At 41.5% G+C, this 23,794-nt stretch overlaps 1 long non-coding RNA gene across 2 annotated transcripts; it reads right to left on the bottom strand.

Annotated features, from left to right (window-relative positions):
- Positions 1-6,825: 6,825 nt before the first annotated feature.
- On the bottom strand, positions 6,826-23,722 carry LOC138987899 (uncharacterized). Of its 2 annotated transcripts, none has more exons than XR_011464163.1 (3): positions 23,607-23,722; positions 13,109-13,172; positions 6,826-8,139 (listed from the first exon to the last, which is right to left on the bottom strand). It is a non-coding gene; the product is annotated as an uncharacterized lncRNA (long non-coding RNA). The 2 variants fall into 2 exon arrangements; XR_011464164.1 differs by lacking the exon at positions 23,607-23,722 and adding an exon at positions 14,022-14,296.
- Between the last annotated feature and the right edge of the window lie 72 nt (positions 23,723-23,794).

Genomic DNA, 23,794 nt, shown 5'->3' with positions numbered 1-23,794 from the left:
TGTCCATCACCAACTCCTGGAGTTCACCCAGACTCAGGTCCATCGAGTCAGTGATGCCATCCAGCCATCTCATCCTGTCGTCCCCTTCTCCTCCTGCCCCCAATCCCTCCCAGCATCAGTCTTTTCCAATGAGTCAACTCTTCCCATGAGGTGGCCAAAGTATTAGAGTTTCAGCTTTAGCATCATTCCTTCCAAAGAAATCCCAGGGCTGATCTCCTTCAGAATGGACTGGTTGGATCTCCCTGCATTCCAAGGGACTCTCAAGAGTCTTTTCCAACACCACAGTTCAAAAGCATCAATTCTTCAGTGCTCACCCTTCTTCACAGTCCAACTCTCACATCCATACATGACCACTGGAAAAACCATAGCCTTGACTATACGAACCTTTGTTGGCAAAGTAATGTCTCTGCTTTTGAATATGCATGACTAACATTTCACAGCCCTTAAAGTACTGCCATTAGTATTGTCAGTCTGTCTTGGCTTGTTGACTAGAAATACAAAAAACAGTCTAAAAGTTGTGACCTATGTTTTATTTGGCAGACTTTCTGAGGACTTAAGCCCAGAAGACAGCCTCCTAGATAGCTCTAAGGGACTGCTCTGAAGACGTAAGGGAGGAGCCAGGCTTCATAGGAGTTTTTGCAACAAAAACTGGGGAGACAGAACATCAAAAGACTCAGTTCAGTTCAGTCGCTCATTCATATCTGACTCTTTGCGACCCCATGGACTGCAGCACTCCAGGCTTCCCTGGCCATCACCAACTCCCAAAGTCTACCCAAACCTATGTCCATCGAGTCAGTGATGTCATCCAACCATCTCATCCTCTGTCATCCCCTTCTGCCCTCAATCTTCCCCAGCATCAGGTTATTTTCCAGTGAGTCAGCTCTTCACATCAGGTGGCCAAAGTATTGGAGTTTCAGCTTCAACATCAGTCCTTCCAATGAACACCCAGGACTGATCTTTACAATGGACTGGTTGGGTCCCTTGGGACTCTCAAGAGTCTTCTCCAACACCACAGTTCAAAGGCATCAATTCGGCGCTCAGCTTTCTTTATAGTCCAACTCTCACATCCATACACGACTACTGAAAAAACCAAAGCTTTGACTAGATGGACCTTTGTTGGTAAAGTAATGTCTCTGCTTTTTTCACAGTAGTCTTTTGATCCTACCAACCTGAAAGATGAACTCCCCAGGTCAGTAGGATCAAAAGACTACTGTTAATTAAAGAAAATCTGACATCTCAAGTTAGAATTTAGTGTTTTTCCATGTAGTAGAAGATGCAAATGACTAACACTTCAGTAACTCAAGTCTGTCCAAATTTTTGTGACCCCGTGGACTGCAGCACGCCAGGCTTCCCTGTCCATAACCAACTCACAGAGCTTGCTCAAACTCATATCCATCGAGTCGGTGATGCCATTCAACTATCTCATCCTCCGTCATCCCCTTCTCCTTCTGCCTTCAGTCCCCCTCCCCATCATCAGGTTCTTTTCCAGTGAGTCAGTTCTTCCCATCAAGTGGCCAAAGGATTGGAGTTTCAGCTTCAGCATCAGTCCTTCCAATGAATATTCAGGACTGGTTTCCTTTAGGATTGACTGGTTGGCTCTCCTTGCAGTCCAAGGGACTCTCAAGAGTCCACCAACACCACAGTTCAAAAGCATCAGTTCTTCAGTGCTCAGCTTTATGGTCCAACTCACATCCATACATGACTACAGGAAAAACCACAGCTGTGACTAGACAGACCTTTGTTGTCAAATGAGTATAGGCTTATTGAAATCATTCCTTTGGAATGCACCTTTAACTATCCAGGGCCAGTATCCTCCTGTTCTTTCCCATCCTGAATCCCCTTAGGGTGCACTGTTAGGGGTGGCTGTAGTGGCTAACAGAGCAACCTGTTTGTCTCCATCTTGAGGTCCCTCAGGGCTCACAGTGAGGGCAGCCATACTGGCTGACAGCTTGATTACAAATCCTTTGCTGAAATGGTAGGCAGCATTCTTTGTCCACAGGCATAGTAGGTTTGTAGCAATATCTAGCTGCGGATTTAATTTCTATTACTCTGGTGATTATGTTGGGCATCTTTTATGTTCTGATTGGGCATTTGTACACTGTCTTTTATGAACTGTTTATTTCAATTTTTTGCCCATTTGGGGGGTTGTCTTCTGAGTTGAAACAATTCTTTATATATTCTGGGTGCATCCCTATTCACCTATTACATTACTTCTTTATTAGTCAAGAATATCTGATATTTTCACTCAGGTGACTTCTAATATCACAATATTGGACAAACAGTTTCTGTTTTGTGTAGAGGTCCCTTCTTTACCATTTTACATTATTATATCTTGAGTTTGGCAGCTCTGAATTGAAGCTCTGTATTAAAACTTACAGATGAACTCAGAATTTCCCAATTATTCTTACTATAAACTATGTAAATTTTACAGTAAATTTTTAGAGCAACCAAATGTAACTATTTTTATACTGCGGTCAACTACGGTAGTGAGTTCTAAATCCAGCTATGACATGTACAGTGAGAATCGCCCAAAATAACACATTTTGCAATGTAATTGAAAAATTCACTTTACTGTCTGAGCCACCAGAAAAGCCCCATCCCCCCCCCCCCAAATCCATAATAAGTATTGGTAGGCAGATTTTCCTTAGACTGTTTACTTCAGGACTTTATAAATAATGCCTAGTCTTATGGCCACAAGCTATCTCAGAAATAAATCCCACCCTGGAGAAGGAAATGGCAAGAATTTTCCATTATTCTTGCCTGGAAAATGCCATGGACAGAGGAGTCTAGTGGGCTACAGTCCATGGGGTCACAAGAGTGACAGGACTGACCACACACACATACTTGCTTGGCAGGAAAAAGTGTCTGATATGTCATTTCTTCTGTAACAATTGATTATGTTCTCTTTCAGGCCAAGACTATGTCTGTTCTATTATCTAGATTTGTTTCACAGATTAATGAGTTAATATACAAATAATATCTTGAACTGTACCCAAAGTAAGTGTTCAGTAAATGGTAAATATCCCAGAATCTAAACAATTGTACCAAAAGGGGGCACTAGATGTCGCTGTGAAACTCACTGTAATAATTCCTACAATCAGAGTTTTACCAGGTACTCTCACTTTCCTGGAGAAGGCAATGGCACCCCACTCCAGTACTCTTGCCTGGAAAATCCCATGGACGGAGGAGCCTGGTAGGCTGCAGTCCATGGGATCGATAAGAGCTGGACACGACTGAGCGACTTCACTTTCACTTTCCACTTTCATGCATTGGAGAAGGAAATGGCAACCCACTCCAGTGTTCTTGCCTGGAGAATCCCAGGGACAGGGGAGCCTGGTGGGCTGCCATCTTTGGGGTTGCACAGAGTCGGACACGACTGAAGTGACTTAGCAGCTCACTTTCCTAAATGTTGAGTTGATATTATTGTATAATGGATGGAAAATACAATTAGGTTTTAGTCCTTTTGTTCATATCACTACACAAAAATGAGCATGAAGGTAGACTAATAGAAAATTAGTAAATAGGAAATAAGTGGCCTTAATTTGACCTTATTATTTCCAATACAGCTTGACTATCAAGGTTTAGGATAATCAGTTTAGGATAATTTACTTTGTATTTACAGTACAACTCAACAGGAACCCTTTATGTTACCAACTTGCACATAGTAAAATCTGAAATATCCAGAAACATTCCAGTAATAATTTTGTTTCCTTTTTGTAAAATTAAAGATTTGAAAGAGTCTACACAAATGGTTCAAACTATTTTTTATATATTTAAACTTTTAAATATATCAAAACTTTTCATTGTAAAATGAAAAGTTTCCCTCTTGCCCCTCACCTCCAGCTCTTCAGTTCTCCACGTCACAGGCAACCGATGTTAAGTTTTGTGTGTATATCTTTTCAGAGATGTTACATAGACACAAGAAGACATTACCCCCTTTTACACAGATGGTACCATGTTCTTTATATGCTTTTTCATTTAACAGTATTTTGCAAATCTTTATACATCAATAAAAAGGTTCCAGTTTTGTCTATCTACCTATCTATCCATCCACAGGTACAAAGTATTCCATGTGTGTCTGCACCATGATTTATTTTTTAATCATACTGGTATATCTAGTGCATTGTTTCCACGTTATTATCTTGTAAATAATGCCCCAGTGAATCATTTTGTATGTGCATTTTTTTGCATGTGTTAAAAAGTGAGAGAAAAATTCCCAGTAGTGAGGTGACTGAAACAAAGGGTACATGCGTTTGTGATTTTTGATAGATGGACATTGTCAGGACAATATGTCTTGATAGCTAAGGGAGTCTCGCTCTCTTGCTCTTCTCTACATCCCCTTTTGTCCTCTGTGTGTGTGTGTAATAAGCAAAGACATATGTAACCAGGTACCATGTCAAGTTCTTTAATTTTACACAGGGCTGGAGCCAGCTGTATATTTTTAGTTTGTGGTGGTTTTATTCTTGTTTTTCCCCTTATTATCTACTATTTGTCCCTCCTTTTGGCTGTCAATTGATTTCTATATAACAGTTTCCTGCCTACCCCTTGATTTTCATATTCTGATATTTCAGTGCCTTAAAAAGCAGATTGACACATTTATTAGGTTTCTGTCAAGAAAAAATCAAACCACATTTACTATGATTTCTCAAACCAGAGACTGAATTAGAATTCTTCTTCAAATTTGTAATCTGAGTTATTCAGCTTATTTATATGTATCTCCACAATAAGACAGCTCTATATTTTAAGTTTATTTTTTGAAATAACTACATACTTTAACAAAAGCTGAAGATAACTGAATTTATATATGCAACAAATCAATCACATGGGCCTTTAAATGTTCTGACTACAGTATTTTAGAGTTTGTACTTATCAGTATATTAGACTGCTTTCTCTTTTTTTAAGATTTTTCTTTTTTGATGTGGACCATTTGTAAAGTCTTTATTGAATTTGTTATATTTCTTCTGTTTTATGTTTTGTTTTTTTTGGCTACAAGGCATGTGGGATTGATCTTAGCTCCCTTACCAGGAACCGAACCCACACCCTCTGCATTGGAAGCAAAATCTTAACCAATGGACCACCAGGGAAGTCCCTATTTACAATGCTTTCAAACAGAGCTTCTATAATTGCTGTTTAGCAAAGTAACAGGCAAATTTGACCTTGGAGTACAGAATGAAGCAGGGCAAAGGCTAATAGAGTTCTGCCAAGAGAACCCACCAGTCATAGCAACACCCTCTTCCAACAACACAAGAGAAGACTCTACACATGGATATCACCAGATGGTCGACACTGAAATCAGACTGATTATATTCTTTGCAGCCAAAGATGGAGAAGCTCTATACAGTCAGCGAAAACAAGACCAGGAACTGACTGTGGCTCAGATCATGAACCCCTTATTGCCAAATTCAGACTTAAATTGAAGACAGTGGAGAAAACCACTAGACAATTCAGGTACGACCTAAATCAAATCCCTTATGACTATACAGTGGAAATGAGAAATAGATTTAAGGAACTAGATCTGACAGAGTGCCTGATGAACTATGGATGGAGGTATGTGACATTGTACAGGAGACACGAACCAAGACCATCCCCAAGAAAAAAAAATGCAAAAAAGCAAAATGGCTGTCTGAAAAGGCCTTACAAATAGCTGTGGAAAGTAGGTAAGTGAAAAGCAAAGGAGAAAAAGAAAGATATACCCATTCGAATGCAGAGTTCCAAAGAATAGCAAGGAGAGATAAGAAAGCCTTCCTCAGTGATCAGTGCAAAGAAATAGAGTACAACAATAGAGATCTCCTCAAGAAAATTAGAGATACCAAGGAAACATTTCATGCAACAATGGGCTCAATAAAGGACAGAAATGGTAGGGACCTAACACAAGCAGAAGATAGAAGAGGTGGCAAGAATACACAGAAGAACTGTACAGAAAAGATCTTCACGACCCAGATAATCACAATGGTGTGATCACTCACCTAGAGCCAGACATCCTGGAATGTGACGTCAAGTGGGCCTTAGGAAGCATCATTACGAACAAAGCCAGTGGAGGTGATGGAATTCCGGTTGAGCTATTTCATATCCTGAAAGATGATGCTGTAAAAGTGCTGTGCTCAGTATGCCAGCAAATTTGGAAAACTCAGCAGTGGCCAAAGGACTGGAAAAGGTCAGTTTTCATTCCAATGCCAAAGAATGCTCAAACTACTGCACAATTGCACTCATCTCACATGCTAGTAAAGTGATGCTCAAAATTCTCCAAGCCAGGCTTCAGCATATGTGAACCATGAACTTCCATATGTTCAAGCTGGTTTTAGAAAAGGCAGAGGAACCAGAGATCAAATTGCCGACATCTGCTGGATCATCAAAAAAGCAAGAGAATTCCATAAAAACATCTACTTCTGTTTTATTGACTATGCCAAAGCCTTTGACTGTGTGGATCACAATAAACTGGAAAGTTCTGAAAGAGATGGGAATACCAGACCACCTGACCTGCCTCTTGAGAAACTTGTATGCAGGTCAGGAAGCAACAGTTAGAATTGGACAAGGAACAACAGACTGGTTGCAAATAGGAAAAGCAGTACGTCAAGGCTGTATATTGTCACCCTGCTTATTTAACTTCTATGCAGAGTACATCATGAGAAACGCTGGGCTGGAAGAAGCACAAGCTGGAATCAAGATTACTGGGAGAAATATCAATAACCTCAGATATGCAGATGACACCACCCTTATGGCAGAAAGTGAAGAGGAACTAAAGACCCTCTTGATGAAAGTGAAAGTGGAGAGTGAAAAAGTTGGCTTAAAGCTCAACATTCAGAAAACTAAGATCATGGCATCTGGTCCCATCACTTCATGGCAAATAGATGGGGAAACAGTGGAAACAATGGCTGACTTTATTTTTCTGGGCTCCAAAATCACTGCAGATGGTGATTGCAGCCATGAAATTAAAAGACACTTACTCCTTGGAAGGAAAGTTATGACCAACCTAGACAGCATATTCAAAAGCAGAGACATTACTTTGCCAACAAAGGTCCGTCTAGTCAAGGCTATGGTTTTTCCAGTGGTCATGTATGGACATGAGAGTTGGACTGTGAAGAAAGCTGAGCACCAAAGAATTGATGCTTTTGAATTGTGGTGTTGGAGAAGACTCTTGAGAGTCCCTTGGACTGCAAGAAGATCCAACCAGTCCATCCTAAAGAAGATCAGTCCTGGGTGTTCATTGGAAGGACTGATGTTGAAGCTGAAACTCCAGTCCTTCGGCCAGCTGATGCGAAGAGCTGACTCATTTGAAAAGACCCTGATGCTGGGGAAGATTGAGGGCAGGAGAAGGGGCTGACAGAGTATGAGATGGTTGGATGGTATCACCGACTCGATGGACATGGGTTTGGATAGACTCCAGGAGTTGGTGATGGACAGGGAGGCCTGGCGTGCTGCGGTTCACGGGGTCACAAAGAGTCGACACGATTGAGCGACTAAACTGAATTAATAGAATTGACTGTCTCTTGGCTCCAAACCCACTCCTCTTTAACTCTATGCCTAGGATTGAGACAAGCAAAAAATTATTTTAGGTTCCATTAATAGGGGATGCTAGAAGCAAGAGGAGGGACTTCACCGTTGCTCCTGTTGGAATCCTTCACATCTTGACTCCCATCACTCCAACAGCGCGCATGCCTCCTCAGTTCTGTCCGACTCTGCAACTGTAGCTAGGGACTATAACCCGCCAGGTTTGTATAGGTCCATAGAATTTTTCAGGCAAGCATACCGGAGTGGGCTGCCATGTCCTACTCCAGCAGCAGCACCAGTTGACTCCTGTCGACAGCTTCTTCTGGCATTTCTAGAATTAGCCTCCCTGAGTCCCCGTGGGAGATACTAGCAGCAGCAAGGCAAGCACCTTCTCACAGGTTTGGCTTCTGGTTCCACATAGCCCCTTCTCGCAACTCTTAAATTCTAATAACCCCAACCTCTTTAATTTGTTCTGAGGCAGGAGGTAGATGGGCTGTAGGCTAGGCATTTACTACTGGCCTCCTGTTTACATTTCTTGGGATGAGAAAAAATATGGGCTTCAGGTCAGACATGTACAACTAGCCTCCTGTTTGCATTTCCTCAGACAGGAGATAGGTGGTCTCCAGGTACAATCAGCCTCCTGTTTGCTCTCTGAAATGAAAGTAACAACAAAATAGGGTTAATAGCCAGGCTTTGTCTCCTGAGGACACTTGAAGATAACAGTTATGGTAGGAACAGAGAGGGGCTAAACCTTGTCTAAGTAAACGGATCAAGAGATCTCACATTCTCCCTCCTTGGGGCAAGGGAGACACTACACAGGTGCAGAAAGTCTCCTTGGGGGTTAATGTTCAGGGGATGACAAGCCGTAATAAGTCTTGCTTTTTTCAGATGCCTTTGCATTGAAATCCATCTTGGTTGAGGGGTGCTTGTGCACCTAGGGGAAGGTCCTGAGATAAATTAGCTGAGGTGGGTTGAGGGGGCTGAAAAACAAGATGACTGGCCAGAGGGAAGACAGGAATACTACCGCTTTATAAAATATTTTAACCTCCCAAAGGCACAATTCTCAAGACTCTCACTGAGTTTGCCCATGCATTTTCCTGTATGTACTCTGCTTTACTTTCTCTTTAAAAAAATGTCATTTTAAAATCTTTGTTTGTTTGGCTGCACCTGGTCTTCATTACAGCACGCAGGATCTTTAGTTGTGGTGTGTGAACTCTTAGCTGCAGCATGCAGGATCTAGTTCCCTGACCAGGGATCGAACCCAGACCCCCTGCACTGGGAGCGCAGTCTTAGCCACTGAACCACCAGGGAATTCCTACACTGCTTTTCCAATAAACATTTTACTTTTCTCTTTACCTTCTGCCTCCTTGTCAGAATTCTTTCTTGTCAAGGTAGGCAAGGACTGGGGCTTTAAGCCCTAGCTGCTGGCTTCTGGTCTAGCAATTAGACTTCTGGTCAGGGAACTAGGGTCTCACTTCCAGCTACTGCTCACCGCTGTTGGCGTCTGAAATCAGTTCCTCCAGCACTGATGGCAGTAACTGCTTTCTGTAGTTATTATTTGTGTGACTTCAACGTTCTCTTTGTGCCTGTTTACCCAAATCCAATAGTAAACAAAAAAATTACTAGTGTTGTTCCTTTTTCCTGAATGACTATGACCTCAGTTTTATCAGAGGAAACAAGCATAAAATTCTCAAATATTCATTGTGAATTAACACCTCAGATTTTATAGTATCATCTCAGTCTTCATAAAATGAAATGACATTTATGGAAACCATGGCCTAGTTATTTAGAAAATCATGAAGACAGGACAGTCTTGAAAAAGGGACACTGAAAAATTTTGGCTCAACTGTTGACTCCTAAAGGTTTCTAATATAATACAAAACATCAAGGTAAACAGAAGGACACATAAGTCTATTTTAAGCTACCAATCTGTAGCATAAGTGGCCATAACAAATGAATGCAAAAAATGTAAGCACGTTAGTGATCCTTGAACTTAAACCTGGAACTGTATCTCAAATAGATTTCTCTTGGCAGCATGTAAACCGTGCAACAAATGTTTATGGAATACTTTATTAAGCATCTCTGGCACTGTATGTGCTGAGAACCCACTGATAATCAAAAAAAATCCTTGTAAAATTTAGGATCTTACAGAAATGTAAAGGAGGTAAATGCTTTCTCAGCTGGAGCAAATGGGACCTAATTCACTTCTGCAGTTAAGACCACCCAAATCATTTTAGGTTCAATAATGTAAGCCCTTCCTTAAGAAAGGACTAGGTTCCTAAAAACTATTTCTCAGTAAAAGGAATCAGGGATTCATGGAGAAATGACTGATTCGAAGATTGAAAAATGTGGGGGAGAAAAAAGAGCCAGAATATCTTATCTTGGAAAGTAAGGATGTGTGCGAAAAAGTGATGGGACATTTTAGAAGAACAAGAAGTCAACCTGAAGGGGCTCTCACTAGGATAATTTGAACATCAAAATAACCATAATGTATTATAACCTAGAATCCAGAGTCTATATCAATAGTAAATAAATTTTTTAAAAAAGGGAAGCTCATTCTTAGAGTAGAATAGTCAACTAAAAGATGTAGAAGGGAAAAGAACTTTAAAAATTACCATTTTTAACTATTGTAGTAGTCTTTGACTCAGGCAAGCATCATCAATGGATGTGAAAATGAGTTGGTATGAGTTTTTCAGAAACAGGGTATTGACACAGTCTCAAAAGTAGCTCCTCTCAAGAGAAGGGAACCTTCCTACACTGTTGGTGGGAATGCAAATTGATACAGCCACTATACTGCTGCTGCTAAGTCACTTCAGTCATGTCCGACTCTGTGCAACCCCATAGACGGCAGCCCACCAGGCTCCCCCGTCCCTGGGATTCTCCAGGGAAGAACACTGGAGTGGGTTGCCATTTCCTTCTCCAGTGCGTGAAAGTGAAGTCGCTCAGTCGTGTCCGACACTCAGCGACCCCATGGACTGCAGCCTTCCAGGTTCCTCTGTCCATGGGATTTTCCAGGCAAGAGTACTGGAGTGGGGTGCCATTGCCTTATCCAACAGCCACTATGGAGTTCCTTAAACAACTAAAAGTAGAGCTACTGTATGTGCATACTAAGTCATTTCAGTCATGTTCGACTCTTTGAGACCCCATGAACTGTAGCCCGCCAGGCTTATCCATCCATGAGATCGTCCAGGCAAGAATACTGAAGTGGGTTACCATTTTCTTCTCCAGGGGATCTTCCTCACCCAGGGATCGAACCTACATCTCTTACATCTCCTAGAACACATTGGTAGGCATGTTCTTTACCACTAGTGCCACCTGGGAAGTTCCAGAGCTACTGTGTGGCCCTTCAATCCCACTCCTGGGCATGTACTCAGAGGAAAAAATTGGTCTAAAAGGATACATGCATCCCAATGTTCACTCAGCAGTGTTTACAGTAGCGGAGACATGAAAGCAACCTAAATGTCCACCGACAGAGAAATGGATAAAGAAGAGGTGGTGTATATATACAATGGAATGTTACTCAGCCATTAAAAAGAATGAAATAATGTCATTTGCAGCACATGGGTGGACCTAGAGATTGTCATATGAGTGAAGTAAGACAGAGAAGGAGAAATATCATATGACATGTCTTATATACAGAATCTAAAAAGAAATTATGTACATGAATGTATTTACAAAACAGAAACAGACTCATAGACTTAGAGAATGAACTTATGGCTGCCAGGGGGGAAAGAATGAGGAGAAGGGATAGTTAGGGATCAACATGCACACACTGCTATGTTCAAAATGGATAACCAACAAGGACCTACTGTATGGCACACGGAGCTCAGCTCAGTGTTATGTGGGAGCCTGGATGGGGTGGGGGAGTTGAGGGAGAATGGATACATGCATATGTATGGCTGAGGCCTTTGCTGTTCACCTGTAAATATCACAACATTGTTAATCAGCTATACTCCTTCCTTCCCTAAATGCACAACTTTAATCATGAGGAAACATCAAAGAGGGAAATCTTACAAAATACCTAAACTGTACTCTTTAAAACTGTCCATGTCATGAAAGATGAAGAAAGACTGAGAAACTTACAGAGTAAAGGGAACTAAAGAGACATGACCCCTAAATGCAATGTGTCATCCTGGATTGGATGTGGACCCCCCCCCCCAAAAAAAAGCCATTACTAAAGGACATAATTGGGATAATTGGCAGATTTTGATTGGGGATTGTAGATTATATTATCACAGTTAAATTTCCTGATTTTGATCATCTTACTGGGATTGTGTAAGAAAACAATGCTTCTTGAGAAATGCACTCAAGTATTTAGGTAAAAGTGTAAGTCTGCAGCTTATTCCCAAATGGTTCGAATTATAAAGATGGGTGGATGGATGGACAAAAAAGAATCTATTAAAGCAATTGTGGCAAAATGTTAAAAACTGGTAACTCTAGATGAAGTACACCCTTTTACTATTCTTTCATCTTTGCTGTAAATTTGAAATTATTTCAAAATTTAAAAATAGTTATAATTAAGGAAGGAAGCACAGGGCTGCACCTTTACTACAGTTTTTTAATCCAGTGTTCTGTTGATGGGTGGAGCTGTGTTCCCTCCCTGCTATTTACCTGGGGCCAAACTATGGTGGAGGTAATGAAGATAATGGTGACCTCCTTCAAAACATCCCATGCTGGCACTGCTACACGCAGTGCCCCCAACCCTGCAGCAGGCCTCCTCCGACCCACGCCTCCACTGGAGACTCCTGGACACTCACGGGCAAGTCCGGGACAGTGTCCTGTGGGGTCACTGCTCCTTTCTCCTGGGTCCTGGTGCCTAAGGTTCTTTTTGTGCCCTCCAAGAGACTATTTCCCAGTCCTGTGTAAGTTCTGGCAGCTCTATGGTGGGGTTAATGGCGACCTCCTCCAAGAGGGCTTATGCCACACCCAAGTCTGCTGCACCCAGAGGCCCTGCCCCTGTGGCAGTCCACTGCCGACCCGTACCTCCACAGGAGATGCTCAAACACAGTTCTGTCTCAGTCTCTGTAGGGTCCTGGTGCACACACGGTTTGTTTGAGCACTGAGCACCTCTGGCAGGAATGGAGTTTGATTCTAAACATGAATTCGCCCCTCCTACTGTCTTGCTGGGGCTTCTCCTTTGCCCTTGGACATGGGGTATCTCCTCACAGCTGCTCCAGCACCTACCGTCTTACTGGGGTTTCTCCAACCTTGGACTGCTAATAATCGAGATGCTTACAAGGACCACCAGGAAAGAGTATGTTAGCCTTTGGACTAGGAGTGGCTATTATAGAGACATGATCCTGCTAACTACTAATTACTACCAACTACTGGAAAACATATCTTTGAATCAGACAATCCAATAATCAGACCATGAGAGAAACGTGAGCTCGCCAAACAAGGATTTCAGTTTAGATTTTGTCTTTACCAAATGAAGTTAAAGGAACAAATTATTGTTAAAGTTTGAATGGAAGAGCCTGCCATTGTTCTTCCACATCTGGTTGTTGCTGTTTACCTTCCTTTGTTGTGTCTGCACCTTCATAAGCTTTTTGGCAGGTATATGTTAAACACTTCAGTTTCATGGTCAAGACAAGTTCAGAGGCCATGGATACGAACAACTTACCTGTCTGTTTTCTTCTTTTTTCCATGACTATATCTACTGCCTCATCTTGATTTACAAGCAAAACCTAGAAAACCAACAAACATAAGTGTTTTGTGGTTTATCTAGGAATAATATAGAAAATATCACTATTATTTTTGGTGAAGAAAATCAATTTTGCATAGTTTACTTCAACCTAAATAAAATATCAATTTTGTTTAAAAAAGTTAATAAATAAAGTATATAAGTAAACTAATCCAAAACTGAAATCGTTTTTATAGATGACTGCTGTATTTAACGGAGAAGGCAATGGCACCCCACTCCAGTACTCTTGCCTGGAAAATCCTGTGGATGGAGGAGCCCAGTAGGCTGCAGTCCATGGGGTCGCTCAGAGTCAGACAGGACTGAGCTACTTCACTTTCACTTTTCACCTTCATGCATTGGAGAAGGAAATGGCAACCCACTCCAGTACTCTTCCCTGGAGAATCCCAGGGACAGGGGAGCCTGGTGGGCTGCCGTCTATGGGGTCGCACAGAGTCGGACATGACTGAAGCGACTTAGCAGCAGCAGCAGCAGCTGTATTTAATAGTATATAAGTTTATTCATTTTTTCCTCATTGTTATTCTCCAAGAATATTCATCAGGAAGCTACGTTGTTATTTAGATATAAATAAAATCTGTGCAAATGTTTCTACATTGGATGTGTTAGTCGTTCAGTCCTGTCAAACTCTTTGAGATCCCATGGACTGTAGCCTGCCAGGCTCCTCTGTCCATGGAATTCTCCAGGCAAGAATACTGGAGTGGGTTGGTGCTCCCTTCTCCAGAGGATCTTCCCGGCCCAGGGATCGAACCTAGGTTTCCCACATTGCAGGCAGATTCTTTACCATCTGAGCCACCAGGGACGCCCAATGAGTCCCTGAATATCCATATGCTATTACCTTTCTCAATCCTGTACATCTGGGTGATGTCATGAGATTATTTCTCCATCAAGAAACATGAGCAGAAGTGGTGTTTTCCTTTCATTCTGAGGCCGCTGAGAGAGGGTGTGCCTTTTACTTGTTGCAACTCTGTCCTTTGGCCAAACCAGCAGCCGTCACGTGTTGAGATGGCAATGGTGTTGATAAAGCACCTTTGATCCCTGAGTCACCACTTGGAAGAGAACTTCTTGGAGAACCATTCAATCAGCATTAAGCTTTACAGAAGCAAGAAGTACACTCTTACTGAGTTATACTGATACAAATTTGGAGTTAATTTGTTAATAATGAGAGCCAAAGCTGTTTCCCATTCCTCTTCCTCTTCTCCTTCCATTTTTCTTTTCCTTAAAAAACATGGGTTGGTTTCTTTAATTTATTGGTTCCTCTTCTTAATTTCAGGTAACCAGTGCCAGTGGGCCTGTAAGGTTTATGCCAGGGAGACAGTGGGCAGGATTGAGAAATTGGTTCCAAAAGAAAAGGGATAAGCAAGTAAGAGACAATATATCGAAGGTAATGGAAACCAAATAAGGGTACTGTAAGTGTGGAAAGAAAAACAAATGCTAGAATGAATTCTGGCGAATTCTGATTTGGAAGTATTCGTGTGCACTCATGGTTTTTATTTTTATTTTTTTTAATTTTATTTTATTTTTAAACTTTACATAATTGTATTAGTTTTGCCAAATATCAAAATGAATCTGCCACAGATATACATGTGTTCCCCATCCTGAACCCTCCTCCCTCCTCCCTCCCCATACCATCCCTCTGGGTCGTCCCAGTGCACTAGCCCCAAGCATCCAGTATCGTGCATCGAACCTGGACTGGCAGCTCGTTTCTTACATGATATTTTACATGTTTCAGTGTCATTCTCCCAAATCTTCCCACCCTCTCCCTCTCCCACAGAGTCCATAAGACTGTTCTATACATCAGTGTCTCTTTTGCTGTCTCGTACACCGGGTTATTGTTACCATCTTTCTAAATTCCATATATATGCATTAGTATACTGTATTGGTGTTTTTCCTTCTGGCTTACTTCACTCTGTATAATAGGCTCCAGTTTCATCCACCTCATTAGAACTGATTCAAATGTTTTCTTTTTAATGGCTGAGTAATACTCCATTGTCTATATGTACCACAGCTTTCTTATCCATTCATCTGCTGATGGACATCTAGGTTGCTTCCATGTCCTGGCTATTATAAACAGTGCTGTGATGAACATTGGGGTACACGTGTCTCTTTCCCTTCTGGTTTCCTCAGTGTGTATGCCCAGCAGTGGGATTGCTGGATTATAAGGCAGTTCTATTTCCAGTATTTTAAGGAATCTCCATACTGTTCTCCATAGTGGCTGTACTAGTTTGCATTCCCACCAACAGTGTAAGAGGGTTCCCTTTTCTCCACACCCTCTCCAGCATTTATTATTTGTAGACTTTTGGATCACAGCCATTCTGACTGGTGTGAAATGGTATCTCATAGTGGTTTTGATTTGCATTTCTCTGATAATGAGTGATGTTGAGCATCTTTTCATGTGTTTGTTAGCCATCTGTATGTCTTCTTTGGAGAAATGTCTATTTAGTTCTTTGGCCCATTTTTTGATTGGGTCATTTATTTTTCTGGAGTTGAGCTGTAGGAGTTGCTTGTATATTTTTGAGATTAGTTGTTTGTCAGTTGCTTCATTTGCTATTATTTTCTCCCATTCTGAAGGCTGTCTTTTCACCTTGCTAATAGTTTCCTTTGATGTGCAGAAGCTTTTAAGTTTAATTAGGTCCCATTTGTTTATTTTTTGCTTTTATTTCCAATATTCTGGGAGGTGGGTCATAGAGGATCCTGCTGTGATGTATGTCAGAGACTGTTTTGCCTATGTTCTCCTCTAGGAGTTTTATAGTTTCTGGTCTTACGTTTAGATCTTTAATCCATTTTGAGTTTATTTTTGTGTATGGTGTTAGAAAGTGTTCTAGCTTCATTCTTTTACAAGTGGTTGACCAGATTTCCCAGCACCACTTGTTAAAGAGATTGTCTTTAATCCATTGTATATTCTTGCCTCCTTTGTCAAAGATAAGGTGTCCATATGTGCATGGATTTATCTCTGGGCTTTCTATTTTGTTCCATTGATCTATATTTCTGTCTTTGTGCCAGTACCATACTGTCTTGATAACTGTGGCTTTGTAGTAGAGCCTGAAGTCAGGTAGGTTGATTCCTCCAGTTCCATTCTTCTTTCTCAAGATCGCTTTGGCTATTCGAGGTTTTTTGTATTTCCATACAAATTGTGAAATTATTTGTTCTAGCTCTGTGAAGAATACTGTTGGTAGCTTGATAGGGATTGCATTGAATCTATAAATTGCTTTGGGTAGTATACTCATTTTCACTATATTGATTCTTCCAATCCATGAACATGGTATATTTCTCCATCTATTAGTGCCCTCTTTGATTTCTTTCACCAGTGTTTTATAGTTTTCTATATATAGGTCTTTAGTTTCTTTAGGTAGATATATTCCTAAGTATTTTATTCTTTCCGTTGCAATGGTGAATGGAATTGTTTCCTTAATTTCTCTTTCTGTTTTCGCATTATTAGTGTATAGGAATGCAAGGGATTTCTGTGTGTTGATTTTATATCCTGCAACTTTACTATAGTCATTGATTATTTCTAGTAATTTTCTCGTGGAGTCTTTAGGGTTTTCTACGTAGAGGATCATGTCATCTGCAAATAGTGAGAGTTTTACTTCTTCTTTTCCAATTTGGATTCCTTTTATTTCTTTTTCTGCTCTGACTGCTGTGGCCAAAACTTCCGAAACTATGTTGAATAGTAATGGTGAAAGTGGGCACCCTTGTCTTGTTCCTGACTTTAGAGGAAATGCTTTCAATTTTTCACCACTGGCACTCGTGGTTTTTAAAAGAACATATAATCATGGGCTTCCCTGGTGGCTCAGTGATAAAGAGTCTGCCTGCCAATGCAGCAGACATGGGTTCGATCCCTGATCCGGGAAGATCCCATATTGCCATGGAGCAACTAAGCCTGTGCACCACAGCTACTGAGCTTGTGCTCTAGAGCCCAGGAGCCATAACTACTGAACGCCCCATGCCCTAAAGCCCCTGCTCCACAACAAGAGAAGCCACTGCAATGAGAAGCCTGCATACTGCAGCTAGAGAGTAACCCCTGCGCACCACAGCTAGAGAAAAGCCCAGGCAGCAACAAAGATCCAGGACAGCCAAAAACACATTAAAAATAAATTTTATATATATATATATATAAACCAGATGAGTTGTTGAAGCAAAGAATAGCAATTAAAGGAAGAAGATATAATCAGACTTCCCTGGTGGTCCAGTGGTTAAGAATCCCCTTGCCAGTGCAGGGGACACAGTTCAATCCTTGGTCCAGGAAGATTCCACATGCCTTGGAACAACTGAGCCCATGCTCTAGAGCCCACATGCTACAACTACAGAGCCACATGACCTAGAACACATGTTCCACAAGACAAGCCACAATCAGAAGCCTAAGCAAGGCAACTAGAGAGTAGCTCATGCACAGCAATGAAGACCAAGCACAGTAAAAATTAAATTGATTAAAATTTTAAAAATAGAAGATATAATCAATGATAGATGGATTGATAGACAGAAATATGTATGTATGTATATATACACTGAGAAAACACCTCAGAACATTAACCATATTTTGCTCCCAGATTTTTGTTTCTGTTATTCTCTTGTAAACAGAACCAAAGCCCTTCAGATAAATGGTTGGTTCCTGGGCTGGGGTAGAAAAAGTATACGGTGAGCCTGCAACCTCTTGCTGCACCAGAATGTAACAAAGTACTCAAAAAATGATGGGGACTTGTAGAAAAAAATGTAAGGTCAGCTTAAAGGGGTTCCCAGCTTAAAGGGTTTCAAATCTGGGCCAAGAGAAGCATTAAAAAAAATAATGTTGCTATTGGATTATAAATTGTTGAATAAAACGGGAATCCATTAGTCCATACTGATACAAATAAATGAATTAAATAAGAGGGAAAAGGAAAGCACTTCCTGGTAGTAGAATAAATGTAGGACTGATGGAGTTAGAAAATCACTATTTGGCAATTATCACAATAGTAATTGATTCAAGCAACAATCACTGACAAATGTGAAAATTAGTAGGTGAAAGTTTGTTGTAGAACAGAATACTTAGGTAGTCTCAAATGCTGTACTGTGCTAAGTCGCTTCAGTTGTGTCCAACTCTGTGTGACCCTATGGACTATAGCCCACCAGGCTCCTCTGTCCATGGGATGCTCCAGGCAAGAATACTAGTGTGAATAGCCATGCCCTCCTCCAGGGGATCTTCCCAACCCAGGGATCAAACCTGGGCCTCCTGCATTAGCAGGTGGATTCTATACCACTGAGACACCAGGGAAGCCCAGTCTCAAAGTATCTCCCCACAAACTACATATTAATTACAGACAAAAATAGTAACCTTACAGTAAAGAAACTGGGCAAATGCCAACTTGATCAAGTGATCAAAGTTTCACTCATCAGTAACAGAACAAAACATGATGTGCCTTCTCATATGACACTCCAAAAAGAAGAAGGAATCATTTCTATGATACTCCTGCCCTAAATGCATACTCTAAATCCAGTCCTGAGAAAATATCAGAGAGGCCAGTTTGAACAACATTTTTCAAAATAACTGTCTTGTACTCTTAAAATGCCAAGGGGATGAATGACAAAGAAAGTTAGAACTGTTCCAAATTGAAGAAACTTAAAGTGACATGAAAATTAAATGCAGCATGCACCTAGACTGGATAGTGGACTAGAATAAAAGGTATTCTTGGTTAGTGTTGATTTGTTTTGTTTTGTTTTGTTTTTTTTGCTATAAATGACAGTATTGGAAAATTTAGGTAGGACCTATAGATTGGACAGTAGTATTATATCACTGGTCATATCCTGATTTTGATGGCTTTTCTTTATCGTTTGGGCTTCCCAAGTGGCTCAGTGGTAAAGAATCTGCCTGCCAATGCAGGAGCTGCTGAAGATGTGGGTTCTATCCCTGGGTCAGGAAGATCCCCTGGAAGAGGGCATGGCAACCCACTCCAGTATTCTTGCCTGGAGAATCCCAAGGACAGAGGAACCTGGCAGGCTACAGTCCATGGGGTCGCAAAGAGTCAGACATGACTGAGCAACTGAGCATGTACTTGATCTTTTTTGTGAGTAGGCCTCTTAGTTGCTACAGGAAAAACATCCCAAGTGGCGTGAGACTCGAACTGTGATAAAACTACATTTAAATTTAGGTGTTAGATATAGTCTGTACCATCTAAGGATAAACAAAACTATTTCTATTCCTTTTAGTAAGGCTTGGTTCCTTCTTTTTTCTTTGGTTTGCAGGATCTCAGTTCCTTGACCCTGGACTGAACCTGGGCCATTGCAGTGGAAGCCTGGAATCCCAACCAGTAGGCCTCCAGGGAACTGCGTAGTCCCTTCATTTTATATTCATTATTTTTCACATTTGCTATTCTTCAGATATATTAATTTCTCTCTAAAACTTCTGTGGCTGTGTCCGTATTTAAGCAGCTGTTTTTATACTTCTCTTACTTCAGATGCCTGAGTTTGTATGGGCACTGATGGTGTGCACTGCAGCCTTGCACCTTGCTCTTCCATGTGGAAGATCAAAGTCAATAATCAGTCTGAAGCAGACCAGCTCAGCAGAGATTCCTTTCCAGTAACTGAGCACTTTACAACCGTGGCAAACTAGATAATTCAAGATGCTGTTACCGCTGGGGCAGGCCCATTTCAAAGGCTCTCGCCTATCTTTGAATTTCTTAGATCAGCAGTCCCTACACCTGGCTATTTTAAGAATAACCTTGAAATCTTATAAAAAATGGCAGCTTCAAGGATTCTTCATTCGGAGAAGGCAACGGTAACCCACTCCAATACTCTTGCCTGGAAAATCCCATGGACCGAGGAGCCTGGTAGGCTGCAGTCCATGGGGCACGAAGAGTCAGACATGACTGAGTGACTTCACTTTCAGTTTTCACTTCCATGCATTGGAGAAGGAAATGGCAACCCACTCCAGTGTTCTTGCCTGGAGAATCCCAGGGACGGGGGAGCCTGGCAGGCTGCCGTCTATGGGGTCACACAGAATTGGACACAACTGAAGCGACTTAGCAGCAGCAGCAGCAGCAGCAGGACTCTTCATCAGACTTATTAAGGTAGAATCTTTTGAGATCTGAGAAATCTGTGTTTTAAAAGCTCCCCAGGTGCTTTGATGAGAAACCAGATTTGGGAAACTCTAATTTGTGATATGACCAACCTAGACAGCATATTAAAAAGCAGAGACATTACTTTGTCAACAAAGGTCTGTCTAGTCAAATCAATGGTTTTTCCAGTAGTCATGTATGGATGTGACAGTTGGACTATAAAGAAAGCTGAGCACCAAAGAATTGATGCTTTTGAACTGTGGTGTTAGAGAAGACTCTTGAGAGTCCCTTGGACAGCAAGAACATCCAACCAGTCCATCCTAAAGGAAATCAGTCTTGAATATTCATTGGAAGGACTAACGCTGAAGCTGAAATTCCAATACTTTGGCCACCTGATGCAAAGAACTGACAACTTAGAAAAGACCCTGATGCTGGGCAAAACTTAAGGCAGGAGGAGAAGGGAACAACAGGTTATGAGATGGTTGGATGGCATCACCAACTCAATGGGTATGAGTTTGAGCAAGCTCCGGGAGTTGGTGATGGACAGGGAAGCCTGGCATGCTGCAGTTCATGGGGTCGCAAAGAGTCAGACACGACTGAGTGACTTAACTGAATTTGTGATAACCAAGCCTCATAAAATCTGTCCAGGTGATGAACTGTAGCCATTGAGTGACTAGAGTGCCACATGGGTGTGCACCTTCCATGTGGACTGTTTTAGGCTCTGCCATGTCTAGGTATGCCTCTCCTCTCTGGACCAAAGCATATTTTATGCTTTTAATTGCAGGAAAAAAAGGAAATTTCAAGATATCAAGTGATAAAGACTGGGTAAAAGGATTCCCCTGCCTTTTATTTCCTATAAAATAAAGCGTCTCTGAATATACAGCTGTAACTTTCACTGTGTTCAGCTCCACGCACAAACATGGTGATTTCAAGAGTCTAAGCCTGGTGGGGGCGCTGTCCTGGCGGCTCAGAGGTAAAGGATCCACCTGCCAATGCAGGAAACACAGATTGGATCCCAGGTCCGGGAAGATTTCCCACATGCCACCGAGCAACTAAGCCCATGCACCACAACTACTGAGCCTGTGCTTCAGAGCTGGAGAGTCGCAACTGCTGAGTCCACGTGCCGCAACTACGGAAACCTGCACACCCTAAAGCCCACGCTTTGTAACAAGAGAAGCCCCCACTATGAGAAGCCTGTGCGTCACAACTAGAGAGTAGCCCCTGCTCTCCACAACTAGAGAAAAGCCTGTGCAGCAACAAAGACCCAGCACAGCCAAAAAATAAAATAAATTAAAAAAAATTTTTGTTTAAGAGTCTAAGCCTAGTCTTCAGAGCTGGGTCTGCTTTCTTGGGGTGCACTATGGTAGAGCTCACAGCTAGTTTTACAGCCAACGTAATTTAGTCTCAACCAAGGATACTGTTTCAAAGAAGGGATTTAAAAACTTTCCAGAATGGAAATTACAGCCTTAAAAGTAAAGCCTACTTTAACTTATTTCAGCTACATAGAGACAAACTTCTCTCTACTCTGTTTATGAAGTCACACAAAAATATGAAAAAGTAAAACCTACCAAAAAACAAGATTTCTAATTTAAAAAACAAACAAACAAACAAGTGGATGTCATCCTTTTTTCCTCAGGGTGGATATGAAAATGGACTTTTGTCTTCCTTGCACAATTTTTTATATCTTTTTATTACATGACTGTGCTAGGAATTATTTAAGGCCTTTCTGGTGATTCCCCATGACAGAGAAGATCATCAAATCTATAAAAGCAAACTTGACTTTTAGCTCTAAATTTCTCAACTGTGGAAAAGTTCTCCTTGAACTTTCTCTCTCTCTAGTATCTCAAAGTTTAACTGCTTATCTCCCAATATGAGCCTGAGTCAGGACTGGTCACAAGGGAAATTTGTGCAAGATTCCAAAGGCAGACAGGAAGCAGCAGTCATCACACTCTGAAGGTCAGTGCAAGACATGAGGTGCTGTGGCCGCGTGTGCTCATTGTGGCGGATTAGCTGGCTCACCTTAGATTGGGGCAGAAGCCAGGTATGGAGCTCCTTCACAAAACTCCCTGGTTTCTCCTGAGTCCTGGGCCAGATGCATAGCAGCACTGTGGCTCCCATGAGCACTTGCACCATGGTTCCTGTAGGAACCCGCATTGTAGATGATAAGACAGACTTACGGTCTCGTTTGACTTTGTGGGTTCTAGTTTGTCCCTGCTCACTCCATGTCCAGCTTTCCCATCTGGCTGTAAGTCCTACCAATTTACAGTAATTTCAGGTCCAACCTCAGACATAGAGGCAAATTCTTCTCCAGCGCCCATAATTTCATAAGATCTAATCCCCCAAATAAATCTTGTATTCCATATGACTCATAGTGCCTATGCTTCTCTGATCAAATTCTGATATAGACAGTAGGATTGGAAGCAATTCCGGGAGAATCAAACCTTAAATGGGTTTCTTGGGAATTCCCTGGTGGTCCAGTGGTTAGGACTCATCACTTTCACTGCCCTGGTCCTGGGTTCAATTACTGGTTGGGGAACTAAGATCTCACAAGCCCCATAGTACAGCCATAGAAAGAAAAGAATGGGTTTCTCTGAATTTGTTCTGAGTTATCTGGTCTTACTGAATTTAAAGACATTGGTAACCAGTTGTCATAATTGTGACATTGTTGTTCATGGCATGCATTAGCAAAAAAAAAAAAAAAAATTTAAATTATGATCTGTGGACATCATTAGCCAAATGGCTAAATAAGGCAAAGCTCTGGGTGACCAAGTAGATGCTTCCAGAGAATATTTAAGTGAAAATAAGAACTACAGTGGAGTTGTTTCTTTTCTTAACTATGTTGGAGAACTAGGGGAAAGGAAACGATGAACTTAGGGTTTTAAACTCTCAGTTTAGATGAGAAAAAGGACCAGAAAACATACTGACTGCCTTCCTATATGCACTTCTAAGTGTGAAAGTCGCTCAGTTGTGTCCAACTCTTTTCAAACCTATGGACTATAGTGTCCATGCAATTCTCAGGCCAGAATACTGGAGTGGGTAGCCATTCCCTTCTCCAGGGGATCTTCCCAACCCAGGGATTGAACCCAGGTCTCCCACATTGTGGGCAGATGCCTTACCAGCGGAGCCACAAGGGGAAGCCCGTAATCTCTAAAAACCAAACCAAACCTAAAATCCATTCCTGAATTACAATGCAACTGAATTTCCAATCTTGCGGGCCTCATGTTAAAATAAGGTGTTTTTTTGTTTTGTTTTGTTTTGTTTTGAGTAGCGTGAATGGGAACACACAAGAAGATTCAGATGACACTGGGATCATGAATCTCTAAATCCTGTTGAGCCTCCTTTGCTAGTAGAAATAGTCCTTCCTCCCTTACCTGTGCAGCCTAGTTGCTCCTTACCTGAAAAAAATTGTAATAGACTTCCCTGAGGTAGTTGCCTTGTAGAGTGTGTTAGGCTTTCTCAAAAGCAACTGGCAATACCTCCCACTGCTTCTAGACCTTGATGCAGGAGATCCTAGAAGGTAAGACAAAAAAAGTGCAAGATTTATGTTAACAGAAACTTGGGCAGCGTGCCTGGGGATGGAGGC

This window comes from Bos mutus, chromosome 5, assembly GCF_027580195.1.
Source record: "Bos mutus isolate GX-2022 chromosome 5, NWIPB_WYAK_1.1, whole genome shotgun sequence".
Classification (NCBI taxonomy): Eukaryota; Metazoa; Chordata; class Mammalia; order Artiodactyla; family Bovidae; genus Bos; species Bos mutus.
Note: the sequence above shows the minus strand (reverse complement) of the source record. Positions and strands in the feature narration are given on the sequence as shown.